Raw genomic sequence first — 20,654 nt, 5'->3', positions numbered from 1 at the left:
GGGTCTTTATTTAGTGATAAATTCTAAAATAGAAAGGAAGAAATAGCATTTGGAGAATATGATAGCATAGATTTGTTCTTGAAATTTTAATGATGGAGAAAATATTTTAACAAGTTTTTATTTAAAATAACTAAATTTGTTGAGGTGTGATCAGTTTGGACTTCAACTGAATCACCTCATTCTGTCCAAAGTAAGTAGTAAATATGATCCAATATGGAAAATAACCGGGTAATATGGGTAGAGAGATCTAAAAAAAAGAAACAGTGAGAATTCATCATCTTTTTTTTTTTTTTTTTTTTACTGCTTAAAAAACTTCTACGTGAACCAAAGTAAGCAAAGATGAATCTGAGAAACCCTAGAAATTAAGATAGCATTCGTGGAAGCCTGATCCTTCCTTCCTATATAATAAAAGGCTAATATGCAAATCGACTGAATGGCAGAATGACCGGTTGCTATGACATGCACTGACCACCAGGGGGCAGACGCTCAACACAGGAGCTGGTGGTCAGTGTGCTCCCACAGGGGGAGTGCCATTCAGCCAGAAGCCCCGAGCTGGGCTCACAGCTGGCGAGTGCAGTGGCGGTGGCGGGAGCCTCTCCCACCTCCATGGCAGCGCTAAGGATGTCCCACTGCCGGCTTAGGCCAGTTCCCTGTGAGGAGCAGGCCTAAGCTGGCAGTCAGACATCCCCCGAGGGCTCCTGGACTGCGAGAGAGTGCAGGCTGGGCTGAGGGACCCCTTTCCTCACCTTTTCTCTCTCTGACTGACTCCTCCTGTATCCCTTTTATAAATCAGGATACTCTTCCCATCTCAAGGTCCTAACGTAATCATTTCTGCAACATCCATTTCGCTATGTAAACTCACATATTCATGGGTTCTAGAGGTTAGGATGTGGACATCTTTGGGGGCCATTATTCAGTTTACCATAGTAAACATGCTCTGTGACTGTCAAGCTGGGCTTTCTTTCCAACACCAAGACTCCAGGAAGCCCTACAGCAAGCAGGCCCTATTCTCAGGAGAAACACATGAAACTGTACCGGCAACCACTGTTATAATTTTAATATTTATGCCATGTTGTCTCTCTCTGGTGAAGGTTTATTTATTGAGTTTGAGCTTTAGGAACTTAGCTTTTAAACTTACATGACTGTTTGCAAGAGAGAATGAGAGCAAAACTATCTAGATGCTGTGAAATAAATTTTAGGAGTGCTTTACTTTTTTGGAGTCCTTCCCAGCAAAACAACATTTTCTATTTCCCATTTATAGTCTGTACCATTTTGAAATGACTTGTCAAATTTTCCAGAGACTGGTCAATGAGTTTCAAATATTTTTTATTAATGAACAAGATTAATTTTTACACCAAGACTTTTCCCAAAAGCATTAAATCAAGATGCAGATACTTCTGTCAACTGTGTATTTCTTACTAATGTACCACATTCCATGCCAATTTTCTATTTTTTTTTTAAGAAAGGTGGCCTTCAATAAAAGGGTTCCTTGGTGTGAGATAAGGACAACTGTGTTCCCAAAATGCTGGCAAACGAGGACAAAATAGGTGAATGGTCACTGACAGAACACTATATCCCAGGCTGGCAGAGGTGATGGCCCCAACACACAAGGCTGTTTTAGAAGTCTGGGGGTCATCTCTGTGGGTCTCAAGGAACACCCTGGGCCATTACTGCCCCTAGAGTATCCCTAGGGTAAATCCACATGGGCAATTTCTCAGGTTTTTTATTTAGTCCCGGAGCAGCCCCCAAGCTGGATTCTTTTTCTGCTGATGTGGACTTCCATGGACATCCAAGCTGCTCTCCTCCACGGCCTGATTATCTGAGGAATCACAGCACACGCAGCCACTGAAGGTTCCAGACAAGGGTAACGGCCAGGGCAGCACCAATCAAGTACCCACCTTTGATATCACCCATCAAGATGCCAGAGATGTCATTTCCCCACGTAGGATGCATTATGGTTTTTGTCATAACGAAATAAGCCCTGGAAAGGCCTCTTTTAATATTTTTAAATCCCAACAAATTTATATGCATTTTACTATAATAAAAAGTCTCAAATTAGTTATCAAAATGGTAACAAAGTCCAGTCATTATAAATCCTAGTTTAAAAGTTTATTTAAGTATGTATGTTTTTTTTTCACCCTTCAGCTTTTATAGTTAGGGATTTAATTTTCAAGAAGTCAGAAACATATTTTCTTTGTAGGAAAGTATCTGTTTTTCTTGAGATGCATTCATAATTACTGGTGTCTTTCTTTTTTCAGTTAATATAAGAATTAGATTTAAAAAAAATATATTTTATTCATTTTTACAGAGAGGAAAGGAGAGGGCTAGAAAGTTAGAAATATCGATGAGAGAGAAACATCGATCAGCTGCCTCCTGCATACCCCCTACTGGGGATGTGCCCTCAACCAAGGTACATGCCCTTGACCAGAATCGAACCTGGGACCCTTCAGTCCACAGGCCGACGCTCTATCCACTGAGCCAAACCAGTTAGGGCTGAATTAGATTTTGTTATCATGGGCATCTTCTAATTGCTTATGTAAGTGCAAGTAGGATATCCAAAACTTTTTTTTTTTTCATTGCAAGCCACAGTAAGGACATCTTATAGTGAGCCCAACACCTAATCAGACTATAGAGACACAGTTACATATTTCTGAGGCAAAAGTTTTCTAAAAATAATTTTCCTCCCTATAGATATACTCTGATATTTTCTACCTATTTTATTCTATTTTATTAAGAAGCTACTTGTTATGACCCACTAAACTGGTTTTATGAAAAACACTGTTATTAAATGATATAAAAACTCATTTGAGTTGGAAAGAGAAGCCATTATTATGGGCAATCCAAATTAATTGCCTGAACATAGTCTTTTATAAAAAGATTAAAAGTTAAATCTTTAAAACATGAAGATCATGATTCAAATTTTTGTTAAATTTATATTTGTTAGATTTACAATAACTTTTAGAACAATGACATTGAGTAACCCAGACTATCAGTGAAAATAAGATACTTTAAAAAAAAGCTGTGGCGGTGGTTCAGTCCCATTATGTGGATACAATGCCACTCGAGTCCGTCGTACTACTTACAAACCCCTATGGTTATATTTCAACACAGACTTACATCAAGGGTGTCAACACAAGCCATATCTGTATATCTAAGGAAATCAAATGTCAGTGCTTTTTCTTTACCATTTCTGACCCCCACCCTCAAAATAAAGTTACGAGGGCTGAGTATTTTTATTTTGGAATAATGTCATGATTCTCTCCAGCTGGTAGAAGCTTCAAGATACTCTAGTTTCTCTGTTGGGTCAGAGGAGAAGATATTCCTGGGAAAGATAAGGTTTTGACCAGGGGAGGATAGAGTTTACATTTGCAAATAAGCTGAATGTGTGTCTAGAAAAGGGCAAAATGACGTTGAAGCCCAGAAAAGATTAAGATGCTTTTCTACTCTGTAATTCAAATTTAAACAAGACTAAATTGTAAAATAAAAATAAATTGAATGTTTATTTTCCCATTACTTATCACTTTAATGCTATGGTTAATTGTTTATATATGTATATATAAGTGTAGGCATATACCTCATTATCCTGCCTGTGGCCAGGCCCAGCTGCTTCTGGGAAGAAGTGAAGCTGTAATCTTAGTTGGTGGTTGGTGGCCCATGGGTATTTCTTAACCACGCATAAAGCATCCCTGCTGGAGAGATGCATTTTTCTTGCCTTACTTCTCTAACACATCTTTACTGAATATAAATAACTTCAATTCATCTTCACTCTTATATTGCCTTAGATGCTGCTTCTAAATGCATTTTGCATCAACTGAAGAGTTTGCTAACTGGGTGACCTTCACACCCTTGTAGCGGGGGGTGGGGGGAGTGCAAAATGATCCAGGGATTACCATTTTAGATGGAAGATCAGTAGTTGAAAGAAAAATAGCTCCTCAAGGCTCTGGAAGCAGAGTTAATGAGTTGCAAAGAGCTTGAGGGCAGAACACCTCTTGTTGCACTATTTTTGCAGCATTTCTTGTCTGGATTTTAGGTTCTAGGGCTAGGCTTTAAAGAGGAAATCTCTACATGTAAAGACGGGGGAGTGAGGAATGGGAAATAACATTTGCTCAGTGTCAAGGGCTTCACATCTGTACTCATTCAACTGGCCCAACAATACTGGTAATTCCTTCATTCATCAAATACACCACACACACACACACACACACACACACACACACACACACACACACACACAACCTATATTTTATATAGATATTTATGTATCGTCTAGTGTGCTAGAAAAAACAACAATATGTCAAATTAAGAGGAAAAAAGGAGTGTGGTAGGAAGGCAAAATCTCTCAATAATAGTGACCTCTGTAAGCGTGTGCAAAGGCCTGAGGTGGCAGCTGCCTGGCATGTCTAAGGAACAGCAGGAAGGTCCACGTGTCAGGAGCTAAGTGAGTGAGTGGTACAAGATGAGGCCATAGAGATAAGGAAGGAGTGGGGAGAGAATGGGGGGGTGTATACATGGGACATCCTTATACTAAAAATTATTTGTTATTTATCTGAGGTTCACATTTAACTGGGTGTCCTTTTTCTTCTTGCTACATCTGGCAAACCCTGTCCTTCCCTTCCTTTTTTGCTTCCTTCCCTTCTGTGGGGTATTCATTTGAGCTACAGTTTTATTCATTTGTTTCAGTTTGCTTTCAGTTTCAATTTTTCTGTCCTATTTGATTTGATTTGGTTTTCAAAAAGGCTTTAAAAAAATCAAAACTACACAAAATGATATTCTTGGAGAGGTGTCATCTCCTCTTCTATTTGTTCTAACACCATTACTCTCGTTGGCTATCAACTTCTTTCTTTTCTGGGTATGTTGTTCTTGTGTGTTTTGTTTGATTTATTTTTTGCAATGATAAGAAAACATGCTTATTTTCTTATTTTCTCTTCTTTATTATGAAAATTTTGGCAATCTATGTATGGTCCTTTGTACTTTGCTTTTTCCACTTAATATCTCTTGAAAATTATCAGTTCATAGAGAGCTTTCTCATTTTTTTATAGCTGTACAATATTCCACTGTGTAGTTCAATAATTTATCCAAAACATTTCCTTTGCTTAAGCATTTAGGAAATTTCCAATGTTTTACACTTACAAGCAATGCTGCAAATGAATAACTTTGTGCATGTGTATTTGTACTGATGAACATGTATCTTCAGGACAAAACCCTAGCTGTGAGACGCTGGGTCAACAGTGAATTCATATGTCATGTTGTTAGTTAATGCCAATTGCCCTTCATAGAGATGACATCATTTTACATCCTGAACAGCAATGGAGGAGCGTGCCTGTTTCCCCACAACCTCACCAAAAGGCAGTATTGTCAAGCTTTTGAATTTCTGCCAGTCCTTTGAGTGAGAAATACTATGTCAGTATAGTTTTAATTTGCACTCTACTTATGAAATGCAACATCTTTTCATATGTTTAAGAGACATTTTTAGATTCCTTTTGTGAATCATCTGTTCATATCTCTTGCCTAGCTATCTACAAGATTTTTATTCCAAAAAATTCATTGTATATCAGGAATATTAGCCCTTTATCTGAGATACATGTTTCAAATATTGTCTTGACATTTTTCATTTGTCTTTTGTGTTCACTGTATTTTTTTTGTTTGTTTTAAAGTAGATCAATTTCTGTACTTTATATTCAGTTTAATTGATCTTTCAGTTCATGAACGTGGGCATGTTTTGAAGGTAGAGAGAGCTGACGGGGTTTGGCGATGAATTTGATGTGGAGCATCAGAAAAAGAGGAGTCGGGCATGACTCCAAGAATTTGACCCTAGCAAATAGAATGTTAGAGTTTCTACTTACAGAGGAGAATTCAGTGTTTGTGGAGAAGACTAGGAGTGCTATTTTGGCTACATTAAATCTGAGATGCCTGTTCGACATGAGGCGGCAGATGACTTTGAATATAGATTTAGGGACAAGGCAGGAGGCATTGAGAGTCAGCCATGTAGTCACAGAATTTAAAACCATAAAACTGTTAGAGGTTTTGATGAAAGCATTATATCCCTTTTGGGGAAATATATCTGATATTTTGAGGGTTTAAGTCATTTGTTCAAGTCAAGTGCAGGGCTGAGTCATGAATCTAAGACTTATCCTCTGTATTAGTCTGCTAGGGCTGCATGACAAAGTGCCACAGACTGGGGGGCTTAAACAACAGAAATGTACTTTCTCCTAATTCCATAGGATAGATGGATAGATGTTTGAGATCGAGATGTCGGCAGGGTTGCTTTCTTCTGAAGCCTCTCTCCTTGGCTGGAAGATGGTTGTCTTCTTCCCCCTGGTAGTCACATGGTCTTTTCTATGTAACTTGTCTGCACCCTAATCTCTTCTTTTTATAAGGACACTAGTCCTATGGGATTAAGGCTTATCCTCATGACCTCATTTTATTTAATTACCTCTTTAAAAGCATATCTAAATATGGTCACATCCAGAGGTTTTAGGTCTTAGGTAGACCTTCAACACATGAATTTTGGGGTACACAATTTAGCCCATAACATGCCTCTTTCTATGACGCCAATCTGCTATGTGTTTGAGAGGAAACAGGGTGGGGATTTAGAGTCTGAAAGACCCTACTGTTTCATAGAGAAATTAAAATGATAATTACTTTGATGCTTGAAAGTTAAGCTTTCTCATTTATTTGAAGGATACTTATGTGAGTGATATAAACACGAATTACATTTTATGTGAGCCACAGTTCTCAGGCCTGTTCTCAGAGAAAAGATCTTGTCCTCTCTGGGCAACATGGGGTCTGGAAAAAACCCCAAACAGCAGTAAACTTGGGTCTTATCTGGGCTGGAGGAAAGTAGAAGAGACATATTTTAGAACTAATCTCATATTTTAGTTCTTATCTCAGAGAAGTCGTTCTTTAACCACTAACAAATGTGGACTAATGTAAATCAGAAATATTGGTCAGTAAGAAAATATCCCAAACTCCATGAATATATTTTCAGTTAGAAGTAACCCCAAGGAAATTTCTCCTTTTAGATATAGTCTTTAGTTAAATATGTAAATAAGAGTCAAGACATAAATTATTGTAGTTAATTCATTAAATAATTGTAAATACATTGAAAACAAAAGACAAAAACTCTCAGGGCCTCACAGCATGATTCCATAATTTTTCCAAGTCACCTTTACTTGGAAAGTTCCTAAAAGTTCTTTTCTGCACTATTTTATAAGCCATTTTTCAATATTTTTTGTTACTTGGTTATTATTCACTGGACTACAATGTTCTAGTTCAGGAAAATATCTTCATAAATTACTAACTACAACTCATCAAGATTCTATGGGAAATAAATTACTTTGAGTTTGCCTTCCAAGAATTTATAGTTATTTCATAGTAACTTTGTCACTGACATCTGTGATAATATTTTGGAAGTAGAGGCCGGAGAGTAGGGGGGGGGAAGGTGTCCCTCAGCCCGGCCTGCGCCCTATCACAGTTCGGGAGCCCTCAGGGGATGTCCAAATCAGCTGCAGCAGGGAGTGGGCCTAAGCTGCAGTCTGGTCTCACTCTGTGGGAGGCAACCAGGCAGGCCGATCAGGGGACGGTCACCGGCTTGCCCCGCCCCCCATCACCCTGCCCCACATTGCCCCGCCTGTGGCCTCCCTCTGTGGGAGGTGACCGGGCAGGCCAATCAGGGGACAGCGCCAGCAGGTGAGCGGCTGGCCCCGCCCCCCCATCGCCCCTCCGCTGCCACTGGTCGCTGCCATCTCTGTCCCCTTCCTCGGTCCGCTGGCACGTGCCTTGGCTTGCCTGGCGCCACCTGCTCACCGGCCCTGCCCCCTGCCGATGGGTCATTCCGCAGTTCAGTCGATTTGCATGTTACGCTTTTATTATATAGGATTATAATGTTATCTAGCATTCCTACTTTCCAGAATAAATTATCTGAACTGAGTAAAATTTGCTCAAAAACATGCATCGATGTTTCTATTTCTCCCATCCACTCTCTAAAACCAATAAAAACATTAAAGAAAAAGAATATCTGCACTAATTAGAGCAAAATGTGGAAAAGAAATAACCCCTAAATATGGTCACATGTACTACCTTAATTGAATGGTCCCTTATCTTCAAGCGCCTTTGGTTCTCTGATCCTCCTGGGGCCCAGGCTGTGCTCACAAACATTACCACCAAATTCGGTTATGTAGGCAGTCACAGCGGTACACAGTCAGGACCGAACATTAAAAATGTTGATATAACATGCTCCTGTCTTTGCAATTCTTCTTTTTTCAAGAAGAAAAAGTGGCCCGGGCCTCTCTAGACCTCTGAGAATCCTAGCAGATACTTTTTACTTAAAAACACAGCCAACAAAACATCAGCCTCAGTGTACCGTTTACGCTGCATTCCTCAAATTGAAATGGTTTTGAGAGGCAACAGGCTTCCCAGGCCTGAGTCCCTCTCTCCCATGGCCCTGACTCTGCTTCCTGCCCCCTCGTCACTTTATTTCGAGGGCAAGACATGGACTTCAGTCTCCAGTTGTTTTTAGTCCACTTGCCTTTGGCTGCCCCTTTTCAGTGAGCATTACAATCTGGCATATCTTGAAAACAGACTAAATCCAACCCAACCAAACCAAACAAAAAGCCCAAACAGGTTAAATACACTCTCCCCCTGGATCTGCTGTAATTACCTCTCCTGCCTCACTTGTTTTTAACACAGGTACTGACTGACTGCCTCAGCACATCGACTGCTCTAGAGAGGGCAAATGACAAAAGTGAGTGCGCGGAGCCCTTTGCATGCTAGCCGGTGGTGGACTCATTACTCCACGAGATCACAGACAGAGAGAAACTTTGAGATGTTGCCTTGGGGCCTAAGTCCTAGTTTTGGGTTAATTTACTTCTGTTATCCCCGAATAGGATCCCCTGGAATGGCTCTAGAACCATCACGCCTGTGTCAGAGTGGGGATTGGAAGAGTGGAACACAACAGAAGGGCCCAGGCCTTTTGCAAATCAGACAGATATGTTTAGGGAAAAAAGTAGAAACCCTTGATCTCTGAGACCACCCCTTCCACCTCCAAACAATGTGAAATCAGGGATCTGCCTTTATAATGCTTTGTCGATAAATTCACATGCAGAAAAAAATAATGAATGGCGGTCCCATTGTGGAAATAGATGAAGACCCACCAAATGATTACAAGAAAAGGCTATTATAGCAAGGGAGTCAGCCACCATCACTTATATTTGGCAGAGACTCAAAGTCAGGGAAAGGAGAGGGACAGCTTTACAGTGGTAAAGGGGAAGGCTTCAGGTGTGCCCTGATTGGAGGTCACAAGGGGAGCTGTAGGCAGGCCAACCAGAAGCCAGGCATCCTACCTAATAAAAGAGTAATATGCAAATTAACCATCACTCTGCTATACCCACCAGCCACGCCCACCAGCCAATCAGAGTATGCAAATAGACCCAACCAAGATGGCTACAGCCACAGAGAGCAGGAGGGAGGCTTGGGTTTCCCAGGCAATGGAGGAAGCCAAACTTTCCGCCTGCCCTTGAGGGCCTAAGCCTCCACTCTAGGCTACAAAGTTTCAATTATAGAAGGTAAACAAATCCAAACAGAAATGGTGGCAGCCAAGGAGCTGGAAAGAGCGGGAGGCTAGGGTTGCCCCCGGCAATGGAGGAAGCCAAGCTTTCTGCACACTCTGGCCGGCCCAGGCTTCCACTCCAGGCTACAAAGTTTCAATTGTAGAAGGTAAATAAATTCCAGATACCAGGGCCTCCACTTGGGTTGCCAGGGGGCATGGCTGGCCTGCAAACCACCACAGGCCCCTCGCTCAGGCTGCCCCAGGCCCCAAGGGAACCCTCACCCTGATCTGGGACACCGTTCAGGGCAAACCAGCTGGCCCCCACCCGTGCACCAGGCCTCTATCCTATCTAATAAAAGAGTAATATGCAGATTGACCATCACTCCAACACACAAAATGGCTGCCCCCATGTGGTCAAAGATCCTTCCCCTATGTGGACACAAGATGGCACAACAAGATGGCCAGCAGGGGAGGGCAGTTGGGGCAACTGGGCCTGCAGGGAAGGGCAGTTAGGGGTGACCAGGCCTGCAGGGGAAGGCAGTTAGGGGTGACCAGGCCTGCAGGGGAGGGCAGTTAGGGGCAAACAGCCTGGCAGGGGAGCAGTTAGGCACCAATCAGACTGGCAGGGGAGTGGTTAGGTGGTGATCAGGCTGGCAGGCAGAAGCGGTTAGGGGCAATCAGGAAGGCAGGCAGGCGAGCAGTTGGGAGCCAGCAGTCCTAGATTGTGAGAGGGATGTCCGACTGCCCGTTTAGGCCCAATGCCTAAAGGGGCAGTTGGACATCCTTCAAGGGGTCCCAGATTGGAGAGGGTGCAGGCTCGGCTGAGGGACACACACACACACACACCGTGCACGAATATCGTGCACCGGGCCTCTAGTCTATATATATATATAAAAGCAGTTCGGAGGGACCAGGCCTGCAGGGGAGGAAAGTTGGGGGGGATCATGCCTGCAGGGGAGGGCAGTTGGGGGGTCCAGGCCTGCAGGGGAGGGCAGTTGGGGGGACCAGGCCTGCAGGGGAGGGCAGTTGGGGGTGATCATGCTGGCAGGGGAGGGCAGTTAGGGGTGACCAGGCCGGCAGGGCAGGGCAGTTGGGAGGGACCAGGCCTGCAAGGGAGGGCAGTTGGGGGCGATCAGGCCTTCAGGGGAAGGCAGTTAGGGGTGATCGGGCTGGCAGAGGAGGGAAGTTGGGATTGACCAGACCTGCAGGGTAGGGCAGTTGAGGGGGACCAGGCCTGCAGGCGTGGGCAGTTAGGGACAATTGGGCCGGCAGCAGAGCAGATAGGTGTTTATCAGGCTGGCATGGGAGTGGTTAGGGGCTGAATAGGCTGGCAGGCCAAAGCAGTTTGGGGCAATCAGGCAGGCAAATTAGCAGTTGGGAGCCAGCAGTCCTGGATTGTGAGAGGGATGTCCGACTGCCTGTTTAATGGGCCTAAACAGGCAGTCGGACATCCCTCTATGGGTCCCAGAGTGGAGAAGGTGCAGGCTGGGCTGAGGGACACACACACACACACACACACACACCCCGTGCACAAATATCATGCACCAGGCCTCTAGTCTATATATATAAAAACCTAAGCAACCATCTGACCGTTCAACCGTCCAACTGGTAGCTATGATGCATACTGACCACCAGGGGGCAGACATTCAATGCAGGAGCTGCCAAGCTGCAGTGACTTGGCAGCTGCGGTTCTCGCGTGACACACCCAGAACCAGAGAGGAGGGAGCTTGATTCCAGGGTGCGTCACCCGAGAACCGCCCTTTTGCAATCTGAGACCCCTTGGGGGATGTCAGAGAGCTGGTTTTGGCCTGATCCCCGCAGGCCAGGCCGAGAGACCCCACTGGTGCACAAATATGTGCACCGGGCCTCTAGTGTATATATAAAAATCATATTATGTGCCTTTTCAACATATTTCAGCAAGAAATACATAAATGACTATATCTTGTCAATGAGATTGAAATACACTCCTCATATTTAATACTTCAAGGCAGCAAATTTCAAATGGATTCCACAACAAATTGCAAAAGTTAGGGAGGGGGCAGTGAAGAGAGTTTACCACTAGTCCCCAGATAAAGATACGCTCTGCAGCCTGAAAACAACAGGCTTAGCTGAATTTATGCACATTGGATGTCCCACTAGACCCCATTGTTCAGATGGGACACAGGAAGATTCTATTTTGGGAAGTCTAAGCAGCCCAAAAGAAAGACCTAGAGTCAGTGACATCATAGTTTTCAGATAAATGGCCTACTGAGATCACATGATAATGAAACTCAAAGTCAACAAGCCTCACACACGTGTTTAGCCTTCCAACCAGGGAGGACCCTGAGATGGAAGATAAAATCCAGAACACTCAGGGAAAACAACAATGTGGTAGAAAGAGAAACCAGTAAGGAAGAATGAATCTTCCAGTGCCTATTATGAAATAGTCCAGAGAGTTAAGAGAAGAGAGTACAGGAACAGAGAATAAGAGGTTAGAGGTTAGAAAAAAGGCATTCAGATAACAAACATTTTTTTGGAGATTAAAAAAGATGATGGCCAAATGAAAAACTCAGTGGAAAAATTGAAAATAAAGTTAGAGAAATAGCTCAGAAAATATAACAAAAAGACAGAAAATAGGTAAAAGGAGATAAATTTAGAAAACAGTCCAGAAAATCTAATATACAATAACAGAAGTTCAAAAAGAGCAAGAACAGAGAAAATTGAAGATAGGAAATCATCAAGAAAATAATTGAAGACATATCCCCAGGACTGAAGATCATACGTTTCCAGACTAAAAGGGCTCCTAGGAGACCTAAACAATGAGTAAAAATAGACCTACATAAGGCACATCATTGTGAAATTCCAAAGCTGGGCACAGGGAAGATTCTCAGAGCTCCCAGATGGAAAAACAAGTCACACACAAAGTATTACAAAGCATATAAAATCCGAAAGCTGGAAAAATGGAGAGTTCTTTTTAACCTCAGAAAGAATTATTTCCTATGTAGAATTTAATGCAGAGACAAAAAAACACCAATCGAATGAGACGATAGAATACAGATATCAAACATGAGAGACATTCTTTTCCAGGAAATTACTGGAAGATGTGATCCACAAAATTGAGAGGGAGCAAATCAAGGAGGAGAAAAATATGGGGCACAGGAAACAAGAAATCCAACCCAGAAGAGACACAGAAGGAATCCCTACGAAAATAGTGGGAAGAGGGCTGTTCTTTGCCCTTCATGCAGGCCAATTGGTCTACAGTGTTAGATGGAAAATTTTAGCCAAGGACAGTGAGGGTCCTTTTCTCTGTTGCCAGTCTCCCCCACAGAGGGAAGAGATAGGTATAGTGAGAGTCAGTGCAACCATTGCATTTATTGATGCAATCCATGATGGTATATGACTAAGAATTAATAAGGAGATAAAAAATTATGCTGGACACTAAAGGTTGATGTTTCTTTTCATCTAAATCTTGGTAAGAGCCTATGGTTCCAATAGACAAGAATGAAGAAAACACAACTCTGCTTTAATAATCTTTGTATCCAATCATTCAGACTCTTTTCTATTTTTTCTATGAATGAAGGGTATCCTTCTGGTATTGTGTTGGTTGCCACTTCTGTGAGTGGTCACAATAATTATATGCATCATGAAAGCAGGGACTGTATCAGAAGCACTCTTAGCAGGAAACCTGGAAGGCTGGGAACCTCTACCCCGATGGAGCAGTGGACAAAATCAGGGTTCTTATCCTACAAGACAAGGGTTGTAACTCAGCTTTCCTTTAGGGCAGGGTTGGGGAATGCCCAGCCTGCAGACCCTTGAAATCATTTGCTCTGGCCCTGCCAAGGCATTAGGGGTGAGTTAATTACTAGTAAATGTTTGACAAAATATAGCAGGCCAATTTTTAAGTTGGTAAGTTTGTATGGCCCGCGAATGATGTTATAAATATCCAAATGGCCCTTGGCAAAAAAAAAAAAAAAAGGTTTCTCACCCCTCAAGGAGTCCCCTGCTATTTATTTACAGAACTAGCTTGAAGAATATAGAGCGATTGTTTTTACACTGTGGCAACTGAGGCTTTCTATACGAATCTGTGACTCAGTTCAAGATACTAGGAGATTGTCTGAAGGTGTCATTCCTTACATGGGCTGAAAAGCATATCCCTACCTTTATTCATCTTAAGACCTAGGATTTTAGTGATTTTATAAAGGAAATATGCAGTTTTTGTATTGTTTTGGTATATTTTGTTTTGTATAAATTAATGCTACTGAGTTTAACTATAGTCAGTTGTTTAGAATGTGTGTTTAGAATGATACGTGTGCTAGGAAACGGCTGAGAATTTCCTAGACAAGATATTGTTTTTGCTTCTGCCTTAGCACATCAGGAGGATATGTCATATCCCCATCAGCAACAATGACTCCCGGTAAGCAGAAGGTGCCTGCACACCTCGGTTTGTTTGGATCCACGCTCTCTCTCAGACAATTTGAGCACTGATGTCAAAGTCAGTCTGTTCAGTTTACTAGTATCCAAATCTTCCCTCCTTAATTTTTGTACTGGATTTGACGGATAAAATAATAACTTATGGAAATTAAAATGATTTTCTCTACTTCTGTTTATAAAAGTTACTAATAAAGTCCAAAGTCAATTTCTGTTTTATTAGAGGAAAAATCATTTTAAGTTTATTTTCACATGAATGGAGTAGATCAGAAATATTTCAGTTGCATTTTACCTGAATTAATTGCTTATGTACAGAACTAGCATTTTCCTCTAGAAAGCAATTCCTATGTTCATGCTTTTTTGCCCCAAATCCTAACATCAGATTTAAAGGATGTATTTCTTAGTTAATATCTGTTGTGGTTTATCCACAAGAAAATATTACTTGTCATGGGTGATTCTGCATAGTCTCTTTGGTTTCTCCAGAAAACATATTCTCTAATCCTCTTATTTAATTGAAAATAAAAAATGAGGACAAGACCATTATAATACTACCAGATACTAACTTCTACAAGCACATGAATTAAAATATGTATCAAACTTAGGTTTTAAAGACGTAAGATGTTTCATTCAGGATGCTTTGCATTCACCCAGCAAAACTCCTACCTGATATACAACTCAGAAATGCATTTTGAGTACTACTTGGTATCCTCAGAGTTTCTGAATATTAGTTTTGAATCGTATATTGTGAATGAAATTAAAAGTCACACTGTTGGCTAAGTAACAGATTATCACAAACTGGAGTTGTGCAAAATAAATGCAACTTTATTGTTAATCTGAGCTCAGAATAGAATGGTTTCTCATTCTGCCTAATAGCAAAAAAAATGTTTACCTAGTTACTTCTAGATAACCGGTGTTACTTGTAGATTAGTTCTCAGTCTCTTGGGTAAATACTCAGTCAATTCCAGGATTTCCACTTCCTCCTCCTTCTCTCTCCTCCCCCAAGGTTGAGCAATGTTCATGGTGGTATTGAGAAGGGCAGGTGTTCTCATTCCCAGTGTGGAAAGGTACCTCAGCATCTCACTAAGCTGTGTGTGTCTGTGTGTCTGCACCCAGAGAACAGCATATCCATGCTTAATGTATGACTCTGTTGTTGCTAGTAGCACCACTTTGGATTGGATTGTGTAGGTTGAATTGATGAAATGTTATATTTTGGAACACAACTTGTAAATCTAATTTAAAAATCCCAGAGTATATAAGGTGGTTGAAGAGCTTTTAAATTTCTGGTTGCCCTTTAGTTGGGAAGTTTCAGGTTAGTCATGGAGAGAAAGGGACTGAAGATGGAAGCTGAAGATGATTTGAATAAACAGGATATACATATTCTATATGAATTTACATATATTTCTATTATTTGAATGCATACATTTTCTTTGTATCTCTCTATATATTTAAAAATTTCTGAGACTGTATATATGTGTATCTATATCATATGCTCACACAAAGCAATTAATGCTATCCATTCTAACATTTTCAACATTATTCAAGATATTTAGGTGAAATATGTTCTTGGAATGCAATGAGTCTAGAGGAAAACTTTTGTGAGACTCCTGTGAGTAATTTTTTCCCTTCCCCATTGCTGTGCTGTGAAATCCACAAATGAAGTGTTATAGTATTCCCACTTCTCATTCACACTTGAACGAGTGCACCCACTCACCCCAGAAGTGTTTCTGAGGAAAGCTGTGATGAATGTGGCATTGCCTCCTGGGCTCCCCCGTCAGCACCACCTCCCCCCAGGCCCAGAATCTTCCAAGGGTCTATGACCCAGCTCAAACATGAGTGCATCTTGGTGGTTTCTGTACTTTTGTGTATGTGCCAATGAAAACAAAGAGATAAGAGTGCATGGAGACCATGAATAACATCACACTGCAAGTGTGCAGCCGGAGGACTGCAGTGGAAAATTCCCGAGGAGCTGTAGCCTCATCTTCCAACCTAAGCTCCTTCCCACGCCCCAACACCTCAGGCTTTAGAGGTTTCCCTGCCAGATTTTACACAGGGAGGAGAAAAGAAATACCAGTAATACTATCCTGCCTTAATGGACCTTTTAAAGAGCAAAATCCTGGAGAATGGCAGGTCTGCATAGATGCCTTGGGGTGACAGAGAATTTCCCCTTGTCTTCCTGTTGAAATATAAACTCTTCAAAAATAACATAGTATTTTTCAAAATGTTAATTTTGCCTTCATGGTATGACAATATAAATCATTAGTACTCTATGTAAAGGGACTTTTTCTATTAGCTACCATCAAAAGTCTAAAGATTTATTTATTACTAGAGGCCCAGCGCATGAAATTTGTGCACTTGTGTGTGTGGGGGGGTGTCCCTCAGCCTGGCCTGTGCCTTCTCGCAGTCTAGGAGCCCTCGGGGGGTGTCCGATTGATGGCTTAGGCCCGCTCCCTGCCTAAGCCATCAGTTGGACATCCTTAGTGCTGCCGCAGAGGTGGAAGAGGCTCCCGCCACCGCCGCTGCACTCGCCAGCCATGAGCTGGGCTTCTGGCTGAGCAGCACTCTCCCTGTGGGAGCACATTGACCACCAGGGGGCAGCTCCTGCATTGAGTGGGATCGGGCCAAAACCAGCTCTCAGAAATCCCTTGAGGGGTCCTAGATTGCAAGAGGGTGCAGGCCAGGCCGAGGGACCCCACCGGTGCACAATCAGGGTCGGGGAGGGACTCGGGAGGTTGGCCAGCTGGGGAGGGACGTCAGGAGGGCTCCAGGGTGTGTCCGGCCTGTCTCACTCAGTCCCGATTGGCCAGACCCCAGCAGCAAGCTAGAGTGTCTGCTCCCTGGTAGTCAGTACACGTCTTAGTGAGTGGTTGAGCAGCCTTAGCATATCATGAGCATATTGCTCTTTGATTGGTTGAGCAGATGATCAGACAATCAGGAACTTAGCATATTAGGCTTTTATTATATAGGATTATTGAACAAGTGTGGATTTTGGAGTTTAATGATGTACCCAATCACTCACACCTCTTTTAAAAAATATTTTTATTGATTTCAGACAGGAAAGGAGAGGTAGAAAGAGGGAAACAACAATGATGAGAGGGAATCATTGATTAGCTGCCTCCTGCACATCCCCGGGCACTGGGGATTGAGCCTGCATTCTGGGTGTGTGCCCTGACCATGAATCAAACTGTGACCTCTTGGTTCCTAGGTCTATGCTCAACCATTGAGCCATGTTGGCTGGACCACTCAGACCTCTTTAGTACATTTAGAATGATAACATAAACTAGCTGGCAGGACTTTTGTAAGAATTACTTGAAATAATAATATCTGTGCTACCCAACCCAGAGGTCCTTGGAAGGTCTTGAAACCCTAAAACTGACAACTTCCACTCATAAGCTGTCATTGTCTAGAGAGCCCCATAGTCACATCAAGGGCTAGTAATAACTTTCTTTTAAAGCCAGATAGAGGCAGATGGCTCTATGAAGAATGATGACAAAGCCTTCCCAGGTGGAGCCCTCCAGCTAACTCAGTGCAGACTTGACCAGATGTATGGCAGAGAAAGGAAGTACTGGCAGGGGAAACCAGTCCTAAATCAGAAGCAGAAAAATCACCTCATTTAAACTGAATTTGGTAATGCTTACAATCAGATGGAAAGGTGTCACATAAGTCCAGCTTTTCATGGAGGGCTTTCTCCATGCCCAAACCTACAGTGGACTTTTTGGAGGATATAAGGATCATCCTGAATATTAGCTCAGAAATTGAAATGAGGAGTTTTGCATCCATATCAAAAAGCAGCGTAGAGGTTAATCAAGTGGTCTGCAGAGGCCAGCTGCCTGTTTGAATCCCTCACTCATCACTTTCTGCCTGTGTGATATTGGGAAAGTCATGTACCCAGTGTGTGTCTCATCAGCAAAATTAGGATAGCAATACCTAATTTGTAAGGATTACATAAATTATTACATGTAAAGCACATTTAAGGTGTTTGGCATATAGTGAAAATTCAATAAAACTATGCCATATACATTAATGACCTAGAATAGAGCTCAATGTTTTTTCAGGGGTCCAATTCCAATTTGAACATAGGCAGTAGGTTTTAAAATTATACTTGCATTTAAATTTGCTAGATGTATGCTGAAATGAAAAATTATAATGTACTTTATCACAGCAAGGTTTTTCTTATATCATTGGTGCAATCAGAAGAAAGAATATAAAACTGATATTTATCATTATATAATGTTTCTAATCTTATATAATAAAAGCCTAATATGCTAAGTGTCCGGGCATCTGGCTGTCCATTCAACCAATCAAAGCATAATATGCTAATGATATGCTAAGGCCGCTCAACCGCTCGCTATGACATGCACTGACCACCAGGGGGCAGTCAACTGGTTGACCAGTCACTATGATGTGCACTGACCACCAGGGGGCAGATGCTCTGACCAGTAGGTTAGCTTGCTGCTGGAGTCTGGATGATTGGGACTGAGTGAGATGATCTGGACATGACCTGGAGCCCTCCTGTGGTCCCTCCCCACCTGGCCAACCTCCCACGTCCCTCCCTGGCCCTGATCGTGCACCGGTGGGATCCTTCGGCTTGGCCTGCGCCCTCTCGCAATCCAAGCTGAGGGACTCCCCCCTCCCCTGAGTTCACAAATTTCGTGCATCGGGCCTCTAGTTTTATAATAACATATACTTCTATGTGCCAGGAACTACTCTAAGCTGTTTTATATAAATTTAGTCTACTTAAACCTTACAAAAACTCTAGGAGATACATAAGTACTATTATTATCTCCATGTCACATATGCAAGAATACAGGAATTGAGAGAAGAAGAACAATGAAATTATTTGAATTGCTTTATGTCTTTTGTTGACGATAACTAGGAACTCTTGGCCTCCCATTAGATCTCATTTTTAAATGTTTATAATCTATTGGTTTAATTTTTTAAGCAAAGTTTTATATGTGTTATTTATAATAAGATTTCACTGATTGTGCATACCATGGAGGGTCATTTGGGACAGGGCCAAGCTGACTGAGGAATGGACTACAGTGGTTGAGTGGTTTCTGGAGATCCTTAAGAGCTAGGTCAGCGAACTGGAGAAGTCAAATGACAACTGCTAGCAATAGAAATAATTTTGAAATTATTTTACATTATTTAATGTGACCAAATTCCTAAATGGCAAAGATGCTTGATTATAGGTCCTTAGTCTATTGTTTTATGAGGAAATCCTAATGGTGAAAAATCATCTAGCAAACCATCACAGGGAACTTTTCATTGGAAGCACTGATTTAAGCCATGATTTCTAATTACTCTCTGAGATGACTATTTATCGAGCTATGCACAGACCATGCTTCTTGAAATCTATTGAATTTATTTTCATTTTATAAACACTAACCTTTGAAAGGAACATAGCCAGTGCTATTAGCAGCCACTATGTTTGAACTGAACCAATTACTCAAATCATGATGGATTTGAATTGGTTTTCTTTGTGTTTATGAAAACAGGTTTGTAGACTTGAATTTTTCTTCCCCATCATTTACTAGTAAGAAGAAAACTCAAGTATTTTAGAATAATGGTATAATTCCCTATGATTGGTTTAAAGGTAACACTGAACTATTTTGACACTCAAATGGATGTGGAAAATACTTCTGAAAAGATGACATTTTCCATTTTAAAGGTACGGTTGTGTACAGAAGCTGTTCTTGTGTCTCATCCATAATAGACCTGATTCTCTCTTGCCTCCAGTGAGTGACAAGCATACATGTTAAGCCTGGGTAGGAATTCCTACAAAGGAGAATATGCCCCCCTGGTTCTCACTAGGCTTCAGAACCTTCACTCAGATCTCAATAGCTGGCTTCTGACTCTGCAGGTGAAGACTGGAGGCAAATAGTAATGAAGAGTTACCCCTATTCCTTCTCTCTTCAAAAGAAGCAGTCTTCAAGGCAATACTGCAAAATATATTTTTTGGGGGGGAAAAAACACAAGAAAACGCAAGAAATCTCTCTTATCCTCCAGATGAAAATTTCCTTTTTATTTTCCTCCTGAAGTGCTGGGAGGACCATTTTACCCTGGGAAGGTGAAGTTCTTGATGGGTTTTGCATACTCTCTAATTGTCCTGATGGAGATGGCGAGCGTTCTGGTAAACTCATCCAAACATGGGAAGACAGTGGCGATTTTGTTCTCATGGGCATAAAATAGGGGTAGAATCATAGATTTTCAGGTCTAGTTATAGCCTCCTTACTTTAATAGCTGGGGAAAGTGGGACCCAAGAGCCAGCTTGCTCAGGATAACTTTGTCCCACAGCCATTGTAAGAATGCAGATCTAGGGTCTTTGTACTACTTTGCCTCCCACAGGAGTCTTTAGGTAATTCTCAATCCTCTTTTCTCAGTAGTAGATTTCACTGCCTTGAATGAATTATCATGTCCAAAATTATGTAAGCTTTCCTCCAAACTGCAGCTTGTTTGCATTCTGCTTATAGTATATATAGCCCGAGACTCAAAAATATCTTTCCTGAAATAAAAGAACTCAATATTCTTAAAGTAGCAAAACATTGAGTGCCTTATTTATTGATACCTCCTCCTACAGTGGTTCCAAGCTATTTAGAGCACAGTTTTGAGAAATGATTTTATAATATAAAATATGAACATGACAAATATTGACAGAAATTTCCTTTTTTAAATCAAGTTGCAATAATTTCTGTGGACTTAT

The sequence above is a fragment of the Cnephaeus nilssonii genome, assembly GCF_951640355.1.
Source record: "Cnephaeus nilssonii genome assembly, chromosome: 2".
NCBI lineage: Eukaryota > Metazoa > Chordata > Mammalia > Chiroptera > Vespertilionidae > Cnephaeus > Cnephaeus nilssonii.
The sequence above is the reverse complement of the archived record's forward strand: the minus strand, read 5'-3'. Positions refer to the sequence as shown.